The sequence below is a fragment of the Microtus pennsylvanicus genome, chromosome 22 (assembly GCF_037038515.1).
Source record: "Microtus pennsylvanicus isolate mMicPen1 chromosome 22, mMicPen1.hap1, whole genome shotgun sequence".
Classification (NCBI taxonomy): domain Eukaryota; kingdom Metazoa; phylum Chordata; class Mammalia; order Rodentia; family Cricetidae; genus Microtus; species Microtus pennsylvanicus.
In genome coordinates, this window is record NC_134600.1 from 3,257,870 (window position 1) to 3,279,114 (window position 21,245).

The following is a 21,245-nucleotide window of genomic DNA, read 5'->3' on the forward strand; positions in this document are numbered from 1 at the left end:
TAACCTTGTCATTGTCTATATTTGGAGAATCTGTATAAAAGGGCCTGCTTGGATGTCAAGTCGGCTAGAGATCGACCTATCAGAGTTAAGCTGGATTGACTGTTTGATGGATTACATCGATAGATACCTAGATAATTAGTGAAGTATATATAAGGGCCTGGTCTTTCCCAGAAAGGATTAACTACAGGGATTAGTGAAAGAGCACATCTTGAATTTAGACATCACTATCTAATAGACTGGGTCCCCCGTGTGATAAAAAGCTTGCCAGCACAGACACGCTCTTCTTCCTGGCTGTTATTACGGAAGCCTCCGTCCACTGATAACGTTCTCCCAGCCAACATCAGCCCCAAACCCTGGCACTGTTAGCCAAAACAGTCTTTCCTTCTTTGAAGTTGTTTTTCTCAGGTATCTACTGCAATAATAAATGTCTGACTAGCCCATGGCCAGAAAACTCTACACTGTCCTGTGAAACACAGTAATGACTTGATCTTCTTTAGATGTTCCTCCGTCAGGGAATATGCTGTTCCCTGGATTATGCTCAGCTGTGTTTCTTCTACCGCCCAGGACCACTTGCGCTAGGACGGCCCAGCCCACAGTGGGCGTGCCCTTTGCTTGTCAATCAACAATCAGGACTAAGCTGTAGGTCATCATTGGTTTTCAGCGTGTTCTCTTCCCCCAGGTTACTCTGCAGCAATAACCGACAGTCACGGCTGGATGTTATATGTCAGAATTCCTGTTAATACATCCCTATATCCCTTTGTACAACATCCATGGCTGTGGAACCATTCCTAGCCATTCCAGCTTTACAGCTAAGCCAAAGGAAAGCACGGAGAAACGGCACCACAGATCAAGGCAACACATATCCCTTGTTTTATTAAATCAACGGACTTACTGAAATGTATTTTATTTCCTCCTCTTTTATTTTACTATCTTCTGAAAACAAATGGCCTTAGAATCGAAGCTCAACTTTTTATCTGCATGGCAACCACTCATTGACCTTGCTGAAAATGAAAAATTGGAATTGGAATTCGTGACTTCCTCAAATGACCCGTCGAGTTCACACACACTTCAGGAAAATAAAGCTTTGTAGCCATCAGCTGTTGCCATGATACTATTGTGTGATAAACCATCCTAAAACCAACACTGACAACCCTTGTTTCCTAGGACTGGGGTTCTAATGCAACATGCTGCTTGCTGATCACAGGTGAGTTCAGCTGAGCTAGAACAGCCTCACTTGCGGGTCCAGATGGTCAGTGGTAGGCTGGAGTTACCTGACCTGAAGTGGCCTCGTTAGCACAATTCTGATCTGTTCCCTCTTACCCTGATACCCACAGCGATGGTCCAGGGGAAAGAGTGGGAACACAGAATGGTTTAGCCACATCTTGGATCCAACTGTCTTCTGTCATGCACACAAGTTTAACACGAGTCTGGGAGAATAATACCAAAATCCATTGCTACGGGAAAGGTGAAGAATCAGAGCCATCATGGTTCTGGCTTTTTTTCTGTACCACAGTCTTACATGGTCCACAAGAAACCCCTTTTGTTCCCTAGGATGTGCGATGTTTGCATCTCAAAGCATTTGTCTTTCCCCTTGAGAACTCTCGTAACTCAAGTGTTGTATCCTGGAGAAATTACCAAATGTCTCATCGGTAATGAAGATTAATGCCGTATAAGGCTTGCTGAGCTACAGGGCCACTCCAGATCTCCCCCAGCATATAGTAATATCTAAGTCAGCTTTATTTTATCATAAAGTAAATGAGCTAAGATAAATGAAAGGCAATGTCTGCAAATATTAATGTTAATTTGAATCATTGTGAATTAACACCTTCTGCAGAACAGTCTGTACATGGTGAGTTCATTTGGTTGGTGAATGGAGCTAATACAGATATTCATGCGTTTTATTCTCCGTTGTTTTACCCTGCGGGCAGAGAGGTCCATCATTCCTTTGGGTAGCATGACCAAGCAAAGGAGTCTCGACACGGCAATAGCAGGTTAACTCACCTGTCTGAAAATCCTTCGGTGAGTACGTGCTACGTCCTTAGATATGTGAATATAAAGTTGAGGGTATCTTGGTCCCTGTCTAGTTCCCTCTTGGTGGAGAGAAGGTGGCACACAATGCACCCTCATGGCACCTCTGGAGAAGGGTAGGAGATGTCAGAGCGGTGGGCGCATGCTAATCTGGCAGGAAAAGAGATTCCAGGTACCCAGGTCAGAGGCAGAGCTTTGATGTTGGCTCGGGCTTCGCCACCAAAGGAGACCAATGACAAAACGCACAGTCGGTGAAAAATCAATGCTGGAGGTGGCATGCAGCCCCTCAGTCCTCCTGCAGCAGGTATACTTCAGTCACTGAGGGGATTTGAAATGATGGTCCATTCCTAAAAAGTATCGTCTCTGCCAGTGAAGAACTTCTTTTTAAAATTATTCTAGGTGAGTGGTGGTGGCACACACCTTTCCTCCCAGCACTTGGGAGGCAGAGGCAGGAAGATCTCTGTGAGTTCAAGGCCAGCTTAGTCTACAGAGGGAGTTCCAGGACAGCCAGGACTACGCAGAGAAACCCTTGTCTCAGAAAATCAAAATTATTCTCATCAGGAGTGGTGGCACAGCACACAGCTGCAACCTCAGCACATAGGAAGCTAAGGCAGGAGAATTCTGAGTTTGGGGTCAACCTACAAAGCTAGATCTGTCAAAAAGAAAAAAATATATAAGCTAGATAGAATGCCCAGTGTGAGAGACTGAAACTATGGAGACAAGAAATCATGAGTTCAAATCTCCTGAACCCACATAAGAAGTCAAACATGGCCATCCTCCCTATAACCATAGAGTTGTAGGCTAGAGACTAGATAGATGGCCATCCTCCCTATAACCATAGAGTTGTAGGCTAGAGACTAGACAGATGACCATCCTCCCTATAACCATAGAGTTGTAGGCTAGAGACTAGACAGATGGCTATCCTCCCTATAACCATAGAGTTGTAGGCTAGAGACTAGACAGATGGCTATCCTTCCTATAACCATAGAGTTGTAGGCTAGAGACTAGACAGATGGCCATCCTCCCTATAACCATAGAGTTGTAGGCTAGAGACTAGACAGATGGCCATCCTCCCTATAACCATAGAGTTGTAGGCTAGAGACTAGATGGATGGCCATCCTTCCTGTAACCATAGAGTTGTAGGCTAGAGACTAGACAGATGGCCATCCTCCCTGTAACCATAGAGTTGTAGGCTAGAGACTAGACAGATGGCTATCCTTCCTATAACCATAGAGTTGTAGGCTAGAGACTAGACAGATGACCATCCTCCCTGTAACCATAGAGTTGTAGGCTAGAGACTAGACAGATGACCATCCTCCCTATAACCATAGAGTTGTAGGCTAGAGACTAGGCAGTCAGCACATCCAAAATGGTGAGCCTCGGATTCAGTCTTGAAGAAACAAGGCAGAGCCCAATAGAGGAAGACACCCAACATTCTTATATGGCCTCTGCTTGTTCCTCAGAAAGGCACTATACATGCGTGTACATATGTAACATGCACACACGCGCAAACATGTACACACCACAAAAAAGCCCCATTTGTCTTACCCAGCACTGGTCTTGCACACCACCTGTTAAGGCAAGGTGTGCCAAGGATGTAATAGTGGCAAGACTAGTTATGGGGCTATCCAACCATGCTCTTAGCCAGAGTTGAGTCCTGCTCCAAGGAGGGAACTCATGTGTGACACTGTAAACATGGTCAAAACACATGGCTACAGATGTCACAAGACAAGAAACTTATTCATGTTGTTTTGCTGTTGTGGCCATGTTGTCAAACTGCCTTTGAAATAGAAATAAATGAATAAATATGAATTTATTCGTTATGGATTTGGATTATGACTTTGTGCAGCTCCTTCCTAGGCTCCATTGGAGAAGCTTCTTATACAGAGAGTGGTGGTTAATACAGAGAATAGCACTGCTTACAGGAAGTGCCTATGAGTGATCAGTCATAGAAGGCTATCTGTATCACCCCAATGCCCCTACACACACACACACACACACACACACACACACACACACACTCACACAGAGGCTCAGGAAGCATTGTGGCCCAGAGGGTGGAAAACGTACTGGGCAGAGAACGGGAGGAAGGCTATTAAATGTGGCCTCTGGCCCTGGCACTGCGATTGCACACCTGAACTCACAACATTTGTTGTTATCTGCAGTGGCACGAGACGTGAAGAAGAGCGGAAGACAACGCCAGTTAAAATTTTTAGTATGGATTGAGTAGGGGCCGATGAGTCTCCATTCCCTTCTGGCAGGTGGTGGATACTGAGGGACGGAGAACCACTTTAAATTGGGCGAGGGGTCCCTGGTAGGTTGCCCATATCCCAGAAGGCAACCACACACTGATGGGCCTATATGATCAGACTTAATTAGACAAAGGGGTAGGAGAGAGAGAGAGAGAGAGAGAGAGAGAGAGAGAGAGAGAGAGAGAATATGAAGTTGGGAGAAAATTGTATTGAGGGAGAATGAGGAGTTGATAGGTGTATATATGATCAAGATACACTGTGTGCCTTATAAAACTGTAAAATAATGAATAAAAATAAAAAAATCAAGTCCTTTCGAAAAGTTATCATTTGGAAACTCTGGAAGTAGGAAACCATTAGGGAAATGGTGATTGATACAGCTTTAGCTGTGCAAACGCCGATCGTTCAGACTCCCTGCACAACCACCTATTTCTGTAACTGCATCTCGGATTTTCATATAATGTGCAGATTAGCTACGCGTCCCATCAAAGTGACACATGTGTTTTGTTGGTGTGAAGTCTTTGCAGCACTGGATGGCGGTAACAACTATATAAGAACACGCTAAATATAAGTTAGCTTATCAGAGGGAAAAATCTAGAGATTTGGAATATCTTAATATGTTTTACTTTTTAAAAGAACACGGGCATGACAGCCGAAGGAATATCTAGGACTAAATGAAATGGCAACTTTCAGGTTAAATGGCCTCAATTCCATTATACTGGTATATGTATTTTTTCCAGATACGTTGAAAACTGAATTTAGTTAATAGCACTAATTATGCCTCAACTGTCGGTTAGGATAATTTCATGACTTCAATTTATGCATCAAGAAAGCTATTTTCAATAAATGATTACTTCCTCTTTATCTTATTTGTTTTACATGTTGCCCCAAACACACGTACCTCCTTCAAATAAAAAAACAAAAGAGTTTTTTTAGTGCTAAACGCCATGACCAGGAGCCACCTGGGAAGGAAACGGCTTGGTTGCTTTCCACTTCCTGGTTACAGCCCATCACTGAGAGAAGCTGGAGTGAGAGCCCAAGCAACAACTGAAGCAAAAACTGGGGAAACAAAACACACTGTTTTCTGGAGTATGTTCAGCTGTGTTTCTTCTACAGCGCGTGACCACTTGCGCAAGGACGGCGCAGCCCACAGTGGGCGTGCCCTTTGCTTGTCAATCAACAATCAGGAAATGTTCACGCCTCAGTGGGACCTTGAGAAATACACTCCCCATTCTAAACTAGCTGTGGGCTCCAGGAAAAGGCATCGCTGTGCCTCCAGATTCTTTAAATTTGCATTGTACCAAGGAGAACTCTAGAATGTACTGCGTTCTGTTGAGCAAGCATCCCGAGCATGTGCCCATTTGTATCACTGTGTTTAGTGCTGTAGGGGATTGGGCCCCTGTCTCTTCCCTGGTACGATGTGGACATGCAGAAGCTGGCTCCAACTGAAGATAGAATATTGTAGTTTCTTCTGGCTCAGTAATGCCTAAGGCTTTTAAAACTGAGAACTGCCATGGTCCTCTAAATATGTATTATGTATGGTATGTAGCTGGTGTGTTTGTGAGACTCCTAACAGTGAGACCGGGGGCTGTCTCTAACTCTTTTGCCTGCTTTTGGGACCCATTTCCTCCCATTGTGTTGCCTGTCCAGCCTTGATCAGAGGGTTTGTGCCTGGTCTTAGTGTAACTTGTTAGGCCACGTGTGGTTCATAGCCCTGTGAGGGACCAGGAGGACAGGAGGGAGGGAAAACTTCATTAGGGATGTAATAGATGAGGGAAAATAAATAAATAAAATAAAGATTTGACAAAATGAGAATTGTCTCTCTCTTCATTTCTGGGGCAGCAAACATTTTAAACGGTCTTTCTAAGGGCCTGGAAGTGGTGGTGCACGCCTTTAATCCCTGCACTCGGGCAGCAGAGTCAGTTAAATCTTTGTGAGTTCGAGACCAGCATGGTATACAGAGCAAGTTCTAGGACAGGCTGCAAAGTTGTACGGAGAAATCCTGTCTTGAAAAAAAAAAGTCTTCCTAAGAAGAGTTGAGGAGAAGAAAGAAATATCAGAAATGAAAAACCAACAGCTAAATCTTTAAAATATTTTCTTAAGATCATGAATGATTGGGTCGTGAAAGATTGATGGAAAGAGAACTTGGTGATCAAGAGCACGAGCTGTTCTTTTAGAGGACTTGAGTTTGGTTCCCAGAACCCACATAGGGCAGCTTGCACATACATACATGTGTACGCATGCACACATGTACACACACACACATGCACACACGCACGCGCGCCTCCCCCAGCCCTCAGTTTGCAAGTTTGCCACGATGGTTTTCTCCCATGAACACACAACTGCCTACGACTAAACACGTCCTGCCGTGATTAGCACCTTCTTTTATTCTAAAGAAGTAAAGTTACAGTTCAGGCATAGAATATCCATTTTTAAACAATACATGTAGTAACCCCTCTGCCACCTACGGGCAGTCAGTACTGTGGGAGTTCTGCATTTTGCTTTATTTATAGCGATTTTAATACCTAACCGGTCTGATGTATGTCAGAGAACGGGAAATTTAAACAAAACTCGGTGCTTCCTTTCACGGAGCGTGAGGTAGCACGGTGGAGACAGACGAGACATGTAAACAAAGCATCACAACTCCAGTCCCTAATAGAGGCTGAGAGAGAGGGAAAAGAGGGGTTAACTTTCAGGAACTAGGGAAAGCACCTCAGCATACACCAGCTGGGGGTCCTAATCTAATCAAAATGAACTTTGAAAAAAAAATCATAAAACCTTTTGCCAAAGAAAATTAGGAAGTGGTGCTAACTAGAATTATCTATTAAAACATTGTAATGTGGTTTTAGCATTGAGTCTGCTTTGCAGAAATGTATTTAACACGTTCTATTATTCTGTTTTCTATTTTGAAACTATTTTTTCAAAAATTGTCTCAAACATCTTTTTATGTAAGATAGTTTATAGCATTCATATCTTTAGGTGATAATACGGGGTGCACAGCCTGTGCCTGAGGTCTCTAGATATTGTACATGAGGAAAATGATTTGTGTTAAGGGTTGGAGAGGTGGCTCAGCATTCCTAGGGTGTTCTTCTCTTGCAGAGGATCTGGATTTAGGTTCCAGCACCCACATCAGACAGGGCACAGCTTCCAGTTTTAGGCCATCCAACACCCTCTGGTCTCCTCGGGCATCTGCATGCATGGGATGCACGTAAACCCATCCACGCACACATAACAAATGAAAAATAATCTTTTTAAAATATTTATTTTAAAAAATTAACAAGCCGAAAATAACTGCAGAAATACTGCTCCCTGTGGAATAAATACCCTGATTAGAGTTAATGTGCAGACGAATAAAACCGAGCATCAGCACGCACGAGAAATTCCATGTGGCCACGACTACCAGCAAGTTCAGACCCAGGGATAACAGCTAGCAAAACCCAGCCCTTGAACTTGTAAAGTTAGCCAGCCCAGAGGCCGGCTTCCAAAGACCATTGTTTTTATGACTACATCGACTTTCTCTTGTAGCCTGCTTTAGAAGCACACACACAGACTCCCAGCACGTCTCCTGATGTGTTGTTATGTCTGGCACTCATCTCTGGGATCCGGAGAACACAGAACGCATCCAAAGCTCCTCAAACAATATTTATATACTGAGTCCTGAGTCCTACGCGCAGGCCTTGCCCAGCACATCATAAACAGGTCGTGTTTAGTCAGTGCACCATTTTCCTGGCGTTTTAAAAATCACTAACGGGGGTGATTCTTTGTAAAATTTAGCAATCGTTGTGAACTGTCTAGTAAAGATTGTTGATATTACTCCATTGGGGTGTCTGCTCTTTCTTTGAGTACACAGCAGGAAGAGAGTTTTAGAAATGTAATTTGGCTCATCTTTCGCGGTGAAGATGATTGCGATGTTTTATGAAGCAGGTGAAATTCCAGTTTGTCTGAAAAAGATCCATCATTTTCCTTATGATTTCAGCGTCTGCAATCATATTAATTATTGTTCTGTTACTAAGAATTGTTCTGCTGTGAGCGCAGACACCTTAGAGATTCCTTTCTAATTTCCAAGCATTAACCTCTTCTTTCAAAAAATGGAAATAACTTGTTAGGAATGGAATATTACATACAGGTGACACCTTGTATAGCTAAGTCTTTCTATAGCGAACTATAAATTGATCCGAAGAGAGTTTCCCTTTAGGATTCAGCTCTAGTGTGGAATCCGCGTTAGGATTCGAACACTTGCATGTGAAGAAATGGCCCAGGCATAGGGGACAAAGTCCCCGAAAGCATGAGATGATGATGTCCAGAATCTCTAAAATACACAGAGAAAACCTGTTAACAACAGCCAAATCCGAGGACCTTGTGGTTCAGGAGCTTTTGATAAGAAACACACAAAAATACATACACACACATACATACATACATACATACATACATACATACATACACATACACACGGATACACACACTAACCAGTCTAAAGTGCTGATCAGCAAGATGAGCGCTGGTTAGGTCTTTCCTCACTAGTGCAGGGTCTAGACCCAAAAGGATCATTTGTCCAGACAATGTAAAATTTGTATAGAGAAAAGAAATTACTTTGAAAATGATTTATTTTTATTTTATGTGCATTGCTGTCCTGCCTGCGTGTATGTCTGTGTGAAGACGTCAGATCCCCTGAAGCTGCAGTTACAGACAGTTGTGGATAACGGGAACTGAACCGGGGTCCTCTAGAAGAGCAGCCAGTGAGTGTCCTTAACTCCTGACCCAGCTTTTCAGTCCCCAGGAAAAAAAATTTATAATGATATTTTAAGGCACATAAATATATCCAGCATACAGCAAAGCAAGATTTACTTTGGCCTCCAATAAAAATACCCACTCAAGAAAACAAGCTGAAAACACAAACCACAACGGAAAAATAATCCAGCAACCCAGGACAGGCCCAGATGTTAGAGTCTGCAGAGGAGGGCAGTCCATTACTGCAGCTCTGTTCCACAGATCCAGTGCGTTCTGGAAAGACACAGAAGGCACACGAGGGCTGGAAAACAAAGGCTGTGTGAAAGCTGTAACGGCGGCAACAAAAACTTCTCTAGGTGGGAGAGAAAGGCACTAAGATTTGTGAAGAGGAAGAAGTAAACTTGAAGATAATTGATTTGGAAGCTGTGTGAGATGAAAATAGAACACTTTTTTTTTATTTTGTCATGAAAGATTGGGAGAAGGAATGGAAGAACCGGAAGATCCAGGAAAGGGCTGTAAAGTGTCGTCTCCTGCGGAAAGGATGTCCTTGTGATCCCCAGCTCTCACCAGCAGTGGCTGCAGCTGCCTGCACTGGGCTTACACAGGAATGAATCAGTCAATGGTGAGACGGAGAGGTATTGGGTACCTTAGCAACGTCAAAAAGCGCAAGAGAATAAAGCCAACGTCCCAAGTACAGTTGAGGCTTCTGTGTAATTCCAAAATCTGTTTTTTTTAAAAAAAAAAAAAACATAATTTCCTTATTGATTCTTTGGAAATTTTATACGATGAACCCCAATTCCATCCACTTCCTAGTCCCCCTACATCTTCCCTGCACCCCTGCCAAAAGTTATTTAAAAAATCAAACCAAAACAAAACCAACAAAAGCAAACAAGCAAATAAAAACAAGAGCAAAACAAAACCGTCTTCGCCTCTCCATCTTTTCTGCCTCTCCAACACCTCCTGCTTTGTCCTGCAGCCGTTGTGAATGGTGTGTCACAAAATATACTCCTGTGTCCTGTCCGTTTACTAGCAAACATTCATTGCAGTGAATCAGTGGTCTGATTCAAGGCCTCTGGTTTCTGGTCCATCATCATCACTGAATCCTCACCGGAACTCCTCTGGGATATCCTGCAGCCGCACTGAGTCTTGGAGATGCTGTGGGTATTGTTCCACAGGACCAGTCCCTCCCCAAGCTCCAGCAGGTCCTACATGGGGTAGATGATAGGGTGGGTCAACCCACGGCCTGGTTGTGAACCTGGGCGATAGCTGAGCTGACCAGTCAGGGACACGGGGGCCAGCCCTCCTCAGGTGAGGGGGCAGAGCCATCTCCCCAATATCCAGGCCATCAAGGTCAGTTCTCTCTGTGGTGATGAGTCGGGCAGTTATCTCTCCTGATTACAGAAGCCAGCACTCCAGAGAGAGTCAGGACCAGCCCCTCCTGCTGCGGTGTCCAATGAGAGACAGGGCTAGCTCTCCCAGAGCCAATGAAGAGCAAGACCTTTTGATGCCGTCATACACGGTTCCTATGGTTCCCTGAGGTGACACAGGCCACAGGCATCTACACAGACAGGGCCCTTGGTAGCAGCTCAAGTCTGAATGAATGGCATACTTTCAATGTTCCGATGACCATCAATGTCACTTAACAAAGTCCAAATTCAAGAGGGAAAGGAAATAAATGCCAGCCACCATATGGATCCCTGATGTATCATACGAAGATGTGAGGGCAGAACGATACATGACTTTATCACAGTCTACTAAAGACTCAAGACCGATGATCAACCAGTAGGAAGGAGACTAACTGAAGGGGAATATAAGACAAAAAATGTAAAAAGGAAACAACGCGTAAACAGAATGTGGGTAGACAGAGAAGAATGGGGAGAGGGTGATGTGAGGAGCTGACTTCTAGACACCTTTGGGTGGCAGGTTTTCACAAAACACTTCCATTTGATGTTAGGTATTTACCTAAGTCTGGAGACTCTCTGGGGTTCTGCTGTGACTTCCCCACTTAGTCTTATTCTATATGCCGTGCGTGGCTTCTTGCATATACACCATGCTATATCAAGTGATTCCCAAGGCCTTCCCTCCTCCTACAGCGTGAGGTCAAAGGTTGCTTGCTAACGATGCTCTGATCTTCTATGCTGTTCAGTCAGGGCTGGGTTAGGAAGCAGTAACACCAGACATGACTGAAGAGCACCGTAATATTCCTCGCAGAGAATCAGAAAAGGTCCAGACCTGGAGTCACTACATAAAACACACAGTAGGAGATCAGAAGTTTGGGTGTGTAGGCAGAAAGAAGCGAAAAGATGAAAGAGAAACTCAATGGAATCGTATTTGTATGTTAGCAAATTAGACCTAGAGATTTCCCATTAAATACAAGAAACTAAGATTAGATATTAATTTCCTCCCAAAACCTACTGAAAGGAACACAAGTACTATATTCCCAGAATAGCAGTACGATTGGGGGAGAAGCGGTGTCATCAGGTAACACCCACCATACTGTGAAAGACGAGCGACCACAAAGTGGTTGCTAACCTACAAAATGGACAAACATGGACGTGCTGCAGTAGAGGAGACGACGTGAGGAATACCCCTGCACTCTGGACTCCAGAAAGCCAAGTTTAGAAACAGGGCAGGGTCACACAAAAGCAGGATTGTCCTTCCATGGCTGTCAGGGAGAATCTCAGCCTCAGACACCTGCCCACCTTCTTATCTACTCACGCAAGGTGACAACATGTAGGGAGGACCCCGGAGAGATAGAAAGTGATCAAAGTAAGTTGTAAGAGATGCTGAAAGGATAAAATATCACAAAATTAACAAAAATTCTCTTTCACCCAAGCAGAGGGAAGAAGGAAGGGCAGCTACAAAACAGGAATTAGAGCAACTCCTGTCTTCAAACCATCAGGGAAGCAGAAGGCTGGGGTCGGGCAGAAAAGCTCCATCTCTAATCCCCAGCTCGCATGAGTATGAGGAGTTAGAGAATCCAAGACTATTTCGAGTACTGAAAACTCAAGAGAAAATGATGCATTCAGAGTCTCAAATTTGGCAGAAGCCTAGTAAGAAGAAAATTTAAGAATGTCTTTGGAATGTGACAAAAAGCTATTTGTACCACCAGAAGAGAAAATAAAGAAACTAGGTCTTGTGGTTAATAGCATAGCCCTTAGAAATTTCTTATGAGACTTGTCTATCTCTGTGACTCATGAGTTGCAAAATTTGGGGCACAGTGGCATTCCTGGAATCTTTCCATCGTGGAACACAAATGAGCACCCATTCAACATAGGTGAGAAATAAGCCACGGGCAGGAATTCTAACGAGCCACTTAAAAAGTTAAACTTTAAACAGTATAAAAGCTAATGGCTGATCTAAAATTTAGGACCCCAATTATTTCAAGATGCAGAAATATATAGGAATGAGTCCACCATCCATAAATGGATTTAGTGGTCACTGTTGTTAGAGAAATGACAGAAAATGATTGGGTCGGTTACTAACACACTTTGATATTAATGCTACCGGGATTTAAGATTTACATCATCATATTGAGTTTAAGTTCAATGGCGACAACCAGCTCGAGGTGGGGTGGTCATGGTTCTCAGCCTTCTTGGGTGTCGGTGGTGCAGAGTAGGGAGAGACATCATCCTTCCTTGGGTGACATCAGTCCTCCTGCTTCTGTCCCGCCATTGTGTGCGCTAACCCAATGACCACGATTCTCTCCTGGATGGAGAAACTCTGACTTCTCTGTTGCTCTCTCCTCTTCTGGGAATAACTCCTAATCTTGAGCTATCCAACACTTACACAACCTCAGCTGGAAATGCAAGAGTTCTTTCTCTCTTCGGAGCCATTCTGAGTGCTCTGTGGGCGCAGTTGGGATTTTCCTTCTCGATGAATCATTTTATATATTATTCTAAGGAGAACCTACCATCCTGCTGTACATTTCTGTTGCCATAGAGACTGTGTCCTTCGGCTCCATAGCTCCACAGTCCAGAAGGTTTTCTAGAACATGGCAGGTTCTGGCAAGAGGATGACAGTCTCTTGACCATTATTTTTGTTCTTTTGAAACATATTGTAAATAAGACAATCGTCTTTTATTGCTTTTCATGGATTTCAATAAAAGCATCTCATTGGCCTTTAACTATAGAACTTTGTTTTATTTTAGAGAACTTTGTTTTATTGCTTTGAAATTTTCTTCGCTCTAAAGGCCTTCAAGTGGAGGTCTTGAATCAGCAAGCCAATGTACGCTAGAGCTATGATGTTAAGAAAGCAACGTCAGGTCTATACGTAAAACTGTTTGGATAATTAAGTATCATCACATCTGTTGCTCATTAATTATCATTTCACTAAGTGAAAGACTCTTCCCCATAAATAAAATAGAGAAAAGGAAGAAGTTATTAGACCCCATCTTCAGGTCACCACATGCACATACGTGTATGTGTATCTGCACATAGATGTGAACCGACTCACACATGCAAACATAGATGTCGCAGACACACACCACATAAAATCAAAAATTATTTCAAATTCCTGATATACGTGATGCTTACACGTGCATACATGTTACGGAATGCCAAAGCGAAGCAAAGTAGCTAGTCCATTGCCTTACGCATCCCTCTCTTTTGTTTTTCAGTATCTAGTCTCTGTGATTTTCAAATGCACAATATTTTGTGGTTAACTGTAGCTACCGTGATGCACAGTAGATCTCCGTTCGTCGTTCCTTAAAAGCATGAATGAATAGGGCCAAGCTGGGAAGATCATGTGACCATGACCGTGGCCCGTGTAGACTTCAGGGAGCAGAAGGGTAGAGGCACAGGAACTGCTGAAGGCATGAGAGCAACTGTTTGGTTGGGGAGAGCAGGACAGAAGGAAATACTTCGCAGCAAAGGAGGGGAAGAATCATCTCTAAGTTTCTCAGCCGACAAAATTCTTTGGTGTGGGTTCTCACCAACGGATTTCACGCACCGGATTTGATTGTCGCCTTCGGTGGCCTGGCCACCTGGTTCAAGCCTGGCAGCTGTGGGCCGGAGGCAGCCCTAGATGACAGGGTTTCTTAAACGGAGCCGTGGAGGAGTGATTGCATGGTTTGCCTCCTCCACGTTATTTTATTATTACTGTTGGAGAATAAATATAGAAAGGAGAGAAAAGCCACTCTAGACTTTGAAAAGAAAGTCTAGCAATTTCTTTGTGGTATGTTTAGTCTCCTGCATTTGCTTCAACTTTATTTTAAGATTAAGGGCTATTGAGTATCTGTAAGTCTAAATTTTTTTTTAAAATGGAAATAATGCTGAGGTAAAGGATTTTTTTAATTAAATTCTTAAGTTTTGTACTTTTTCTATTGTCTAGTTCAACTTAAATCTTCTCTTTAAGGTGCCAGAATAATTGTTTAAAAGTGATTGAATTAATATTTATAAATTAAACAACAATGTTGTGCTAAACCCTGATATATTATACATTATATGAATGTACATATTGATCTTGACTTATCTAAACACATCAGCCAAAACATTCATCATCCCCACACATGATACCCAAACTACACTTAAGTCATTAAGAACCTGCCTTGGTTCTCCAAGTAGCTATAATTGACTTGGTTATCCTGCAATGCATTTCAATGACAGGGGAAGAGTCATGGTGAGATTTAGCATCATGTACCCGTGTCTGCATTAAACCTGAAACTACCTCCTTCTCTTCGTTTCCATTCATTCATTATATTTATCCATTGTCATCTATCCACCAACATCCTCAAAGTTCCCTCGTGTTCTAATCAGTCCAGGCCCCTACAACCAAGGATAACAAACTATACAGAGTTTTGAAAAGTTAAACTCCATTTCTCATAGAACTGTAGCCTTGGGATTCCCCACAGCAAAGTACCGGAGGAGCTGATGTCTGCTGGGAGCTCTCACTCACGGTCAGTATGAGGAGCACGCCATGCCTGGAAAAAAATAAGCAGGAGGCAAGAAGCCATTGGTCTGAAAACTGCAACTCACTAAGATTTACTCCATCCAGAGAACATCCTCTCCCAAAGACGCTCCTCATGGTCGCCTTGTGGAAACTGAGATTTTTCTGTATATGACCTTTTGTTTATGGATCACAATATATTACTTAACCCAATGTTATATAACTTGGACATTCCCAACTGTTTTAAATAAAATAACCTGTGCAAATCAGATGTTTATATTTCGCCTTATTATTTAAAGCATAAATCTAAGCAAGTTTTCAGAAATGGTATTTAGGACGGTTTGTTTTAACTGTCATCTTGACACAACCTAGAACCTCCTAATAAGAAAGTCTTAACAAGGGGCTGTCTAGATCAGACTGGTTTGTGAGCTCCTCTGGGAGGGCTTGTCTTGTGTATGTTAACTGAGGCAGGAAGACTTTGTCATTGTGGGCGGCGCCATTCCCTGGGCTCAGATCCCGAGCGTATACATAAGTTCCGTTCACTGCGTTCGACCATGGATGGAAGTAGCTGTTCCAAGCCCTGCTATGACATCCACGCTACGATGAACTATAACCCCGTAAGTGTGAACTGAAATAACTCCTTCAGTCCCCAGGCTGCCTTCATCGGGGTATTTTACCACAGCGCAGCAAATGAAATGAGAGCCATCTTGAGGATGACCCTGGCGATTGTCAACGTCGAGACTGTTGACCACGTGAGCAAGACGTCGTAAACGTAGCTCTGAAATCCCAACTGACTCTAAAATCGTTTTATGAAACATTTACTAAGCACCACTCTCTCTCACTCTTCAACATGCAAATTATAAAATGTTTGGCGTCAGACTTTTAATAAAAATCTAAAATATTTATAACAGTTGCTAATGATTAATGAAGAACTCTTCGGAAGCCCATATGTTAAATATTCGCATAGTCCTCTAGTTTTCTACTCGGTACCAGATTCTGCTCGCCTTCATTATAAAAATTAATTAATTTCACATAATAAATATATGGTGAAAATAATAAATCGAGTATGGCTGTCTTCTCCACTACCACCTGTTATATATTGATAGTCAGACGAACTTAAAATTTAAAATCATAAGACAAATGTGTACTTAGCACTGGCAGAAATACATGTTAAAAAGACGCTGCCTATTTTTGGGTCGCTATGAAAGTGGGACTACCATAAAGTGATAATGAAATTTTCCCTGGGAAATAATATGGTACGGAAAAGTCAAATGTCAGCAGTCCAGGTCTTCCTTTGCAGCTCCATGTGTCACTGGACGAAGTCACCAAGGAGAAAAACAGCACACTATTAGGGACAAACCCCAAGGTTGACCCTTTCGCGCTGGGAGAGAATACCTCTGAATTTTCAAAGGCTAGGGAACAAAACCAGTTTCGGCTGGCATCCCATAAAATATGCTCTCCAACTAGTAATTTTGAAAGCAAACCTTTTTCCTAGTGCAGGTGGAGAGCCAGTAAACAACACTGCTGTGGAGATCCAAACTCTGACTTTCGATAGTGATGTAGCATTCGGATCCGAAAGATGTCAATGGCAACACTCAAGCAAAATGCTTCTTCTAATTATCTTCATCTGCCCTGCTTATCTCATTTTTTTTTCTTATTTCTTGTTAACAGAGAAAGGAAAGGGGGAAGGAACATATGTTACTTCTTATGCTAGCTCATTTAAGCATTTAATATTCACAATCAGACAGACAGTCGCTGCAACCCCTTTTCTTGGTTGCTAATATTAGTACCCATGCCACCGCCCGGGCACAGGACTCAGATGGGCTGAGCTATGTATCCCCGTACGCACTGCCAGGTACGGCTAAAGTTCAATAATTCACCAAAGACGTCTCGCTGTACCTTTGCAGCAATCAGTGTCAACAGTCTTTGGGATCATAAAGTCCTCCCTCGACTCAGTTTAGCTGCCAAGAAATTAAAACATAAGCTAATATGCTAATGTCTTGGAAGGACTCTCTCCTCTCTCTCTCTCTCTCTCTCTCTCTCTCTCTCTCTCTCTCGTGTGTGTGTGTGTGTGTGTGTGTGTGTGTGTGTGTGTGTGTGTGTGATCCTTTTCGATCTCAAGGGGATCTGAAATGGTTCAAAGAGCCCCCTTGCTGATTAGAGTTGGATTTGGTCCCCTTCACATAGACTCCTAATAGAAGTGACAGTTACACAAAGCAAATTTCTTCCTTACACCCAAAGATTGTTTGATCACCTCACAGTTCACAATGATTTCTGAAGTTAGAGCCATCATGTGTTACAAGGAGATTAAATCAGAGTGGGAGAGAGAGAGAGAGAGAGAGAGAGAGAGAGAGAAGAGGAGATTCCTTCAGCCTTTTCCAAAGGTCACAAATTCTACATCTACACACATGTCTCTGGTCAAAGAAGTTTTATCATCTGGCCATGCCTAAATACAGGAAGATGGGATAGGCTTTTATATCTCGTGGCCAAGCAAAAGTCAGATAAACGGTAAAAGTCACCATGGCTCCGAGGTAAATAAATATCTCAATCTGTAGTCCATGAGCCAACATACTTGGAAACTAATATATATACAATGCTAAAACTTTACTGATCATCTTTGTATCTATATATGATTAGATCAACACTTTATATACAATTAGGTAAACTCTTATTAGAGCGATTTGCAAAGATAACTGTCATCATAATGCCAACTCTTAAGGGATAGCAGAGAAGGATGATGGCGACTTTGAGATTAGTAGGGGCAGCGTAGTGAGTTCAAGGTGAGTCTAGTGAGAACTAGAATATAATATAATATAATATATTAATATATATTAATATAATATAATAGAACTGGGCTATTTTTGTCTCTTAAAACTCTGCCTCCTAACCCTTCAAACTCCTGCACGCATCTCCCCTAGAAAGTGTGTTGACCAGATCCTACTCTGTCCTCACTGATCACAGCTTCTCGTTTGTGAAATCCATCATCCCATCCCTTCACACTGAGGAGCTATGCGTTGTCTCATGCATGCTTGCCCACCGCAGACCGGGAAAGACAAGACATAGGCAAGAAGATAAAGGCAGCTCAGAAGTGGCTCCGCTGAGATGAGGAACATCTCATTATTATCTCCAATAGAGAGAATAATTCTTTCGTGCTTGATAGTACTTTGGTCAGTTTTTATTTTTATCCGCTCATTGTCAAGTATGCCCCAAGGTCAAGTCTTGTAAATGCCTGCTATAGAGGCCATGGGGAAAATGAGGCATCGACTCAGCCTCCAGCAGACTTTATAAAGAAGGAAAGACGTCCAGCATATCCTGGAATAAAATGCTTGGCAGGGAGAATTAAAATGAGATTATGCAGGAGGTCATCTAGTTCCCGATAATATAGATAGGAAACACATACACTGTTATGCACACAGATACACTCATATAGACACAGACACAGAAAAACCCATATACACAGAGACAAGGAGATAGACACACACAAACCACAAACATACAGAGAGACATAACACACATAACACAGAGACATACAGATACATACACAGACATAAACACACAGAAAAATACAGAGACACAGAGATGCATACAGATAGACATACATAAATATACATACACAAGATACCACAAATTCTCTCTCTGTGCCTCTGTGTGTGTGTGTGTCTCCCTCTCCCCTCTCTCTTTCTCTCTCTCTCTCTCTCTCTCTCTCTCTCTCTCTCTCTCTCTCTCTCTCTCTCTCCCTCTCTCTCTCTCTCTCTCACACACACACACCCAACCAAGGAAATAATAATCTGCTCTTAAATGCCTAAATTTTAAAACATGAAATTCCATCCCACTTAGCCTTCCCTTTGTGATTCATAAACCCAGTATGAAAGGTCAAAATCAGAGGGGAAGTGAGCCTTAAGTGTTAATTTTATTAACTTGACAAGCTCGGTGACTAAGTCACCTTTCATTGGGTGGCTTTATAGATCGACATTTAGGTTACAGGTTGCCACAATAAAAAACAGCTATTAAGTTGATTAAGCCTCAACTTACTCTTGGGACCCATTGGAAACAGCTCTCCATGTTTAATGCGAGGTAGAGGCCCTATAAAAGGTGCTGGAGGGTGATCTACGTGTGGGGGTGGGGGGAGTCAGCTGGTCAGGGACACAAGTCTTCCAGACAGGGCTGTAGGTAGACACCTGACTGGAGGTGTGGGCTCCCAATCAACAGGGGATTTTCACTGATGGTGGCTTCAAAAGGAAATGGGGGATGGGTGTTTTGAGGCAACATTACAAAAAAAGAAATCATTATAATATTAAGTTCCCAGACCATTCTTTACATATTTCCTCGTTTTTTGTTTATTTTTGAGATTGTAGTTTAATGGCAGCGTCTCTTTCTCCCCGTTCCTCCTTCTAAGCAAATGGTTCTCACCCCCCCCAACACGGTGCCCCTTTGATACAGTTCCTCGTGGTGTGGTGACCCCCAAACCATCAAATTATTTCATTACTACTTCGTAATTTTGCTTCAGTTTTGAATATGTTATAACGTAAGTATCTGATGGCAGGGTATCTGACTCGCCACCTCCAAAGGGTCACAGCCCACAGGTTGAGAACCACAGCTCCAAACCTTTACAGACGCCCCCGTGACACCCATTTGCAATGAATGTTCATGAACCGTTGCTACAGACATCTCTATGTTTTTATCTACATATACCTAAACACAACCTGTTGCTTTCATATAATAGTATTTGTATGAATGTTTTCAGGGCTGACCAAACAAGAATGAGCTGAAGGTTTTTGCCTAGGAATAAGCAAGCTGAAAGAGTGTATTCAGCAATCTTGAGTACGTATAAAGGAATCTGAGGCATAATCAAGATACATGTGGGTAAGCGTAGGAATGAGCCCTTCCTGGCCACAGCCTTCAAACCTGGGCTCAGAGGCAGGTCTCCTAAAGGCAACTCTTGGCTCAAGGGCTCCCTCTGTGTTGCCCTACCCTTCCCTGCAAAGCCATTTTTCCCCTATTCCTTTCCACGTGGATGGCCTCACGTGGTCTGTCTTCAGTTCTCGAAGACTGTGTGCTCCTGCTCGGCTTCTTACTCCCTTCCCCTGGAGAGCGTGTTGCTCCCACCCCCTTGTGTGACCCTCTGGCTTCTTTTCGTGTGTCATCATCAATTCCTTCCCTTTCGGGGAAGGTGTCCTCTATGTCTCGCTCTTTTCCTAGACCCATGAATTGCCCATCTATCACCTCACCCTGGGTTTTACCATCTGAATCTCTGAGTGTTCGTGCCACACAGGCAAACAGAATAGTTAATTTACAGGCAATCCTAACACATTTTCCTGCTTCTCTGACTTTCCTCAAAGTGTTCTGCCAACATGAAATGCTACTTCTTTGCCCTTATGTTTAAAGTCATATGGGATAAAAGCTCTTTGTAGACAAATCCCGCGATGCTTTGTGGCCCATCTCAGCAAGACATGACAGCAACCGCACCGCGGTTTTGATGAAATATCCAAGTGGAAAAGTAAGACAGTCCTAACAAAAATGACTTAAACCCATACCATAAAGGATCAGGGTCTGAAATGAAATATCAAGAGGCCGGAAGATGGTTCTGATTGTCAGCACCTAAGGGGATGACCAAATGACACACACCGCTATAATCACAGGGCTGGGGAGCCGGAGACCAGCAGATCCCTGAAGCTTTCTGTTCAGTGGGTCTATTTGAATAGGAGATCCCTAGGTTCAGCAAAATACATATAGAAAACAAGACAGGACTGACTCGGGGATATACTCAACCTTGACTGCTGGTCTCCAAACACACACACACACACACACACACACACACACACACACACACACACACAGCCAAAATGTTATGGCAGCAAAATAAACACAAAACCATCGTGAATCAGTTTGTGTAGCATTCTCGGGGTCTTTGAAATTGTGAGGTGAGCAACGTGAGGTATATTTCAAGTACTCTTGAGATTATGTGCTATTTATTAAACTGTGTTTCTATTGATTCTGTTGACATAGGCTAAGAACTTGGGGCAAAACAGCCTCCTTTGCAGCCAGACTAAAATGCATCATGAAGAAGAAAGTTCGCAGATACATTATGGAGAATTTATGTATTTTACATTTGTTAAATAGCATCAGTTTTGAGGCACAAAGTACAGCAGGCCTGGAGTTTATTGTCAGTTAGAATAGAGGTGTGGGTACTAACAGACTGGGCAGTAAAAAGTGGAGTCATAGAGGCCATAAAACGACAGAACAGCCCCGTAGGGGGAGGGGAGGAGCTCTTACTTGCCTTAGATAAGCAGTGTGGAAGGAAAGAGATGTTTTAAAAGGATCCTCCCAGTGTAATAGCATTGGGCTAAAGAG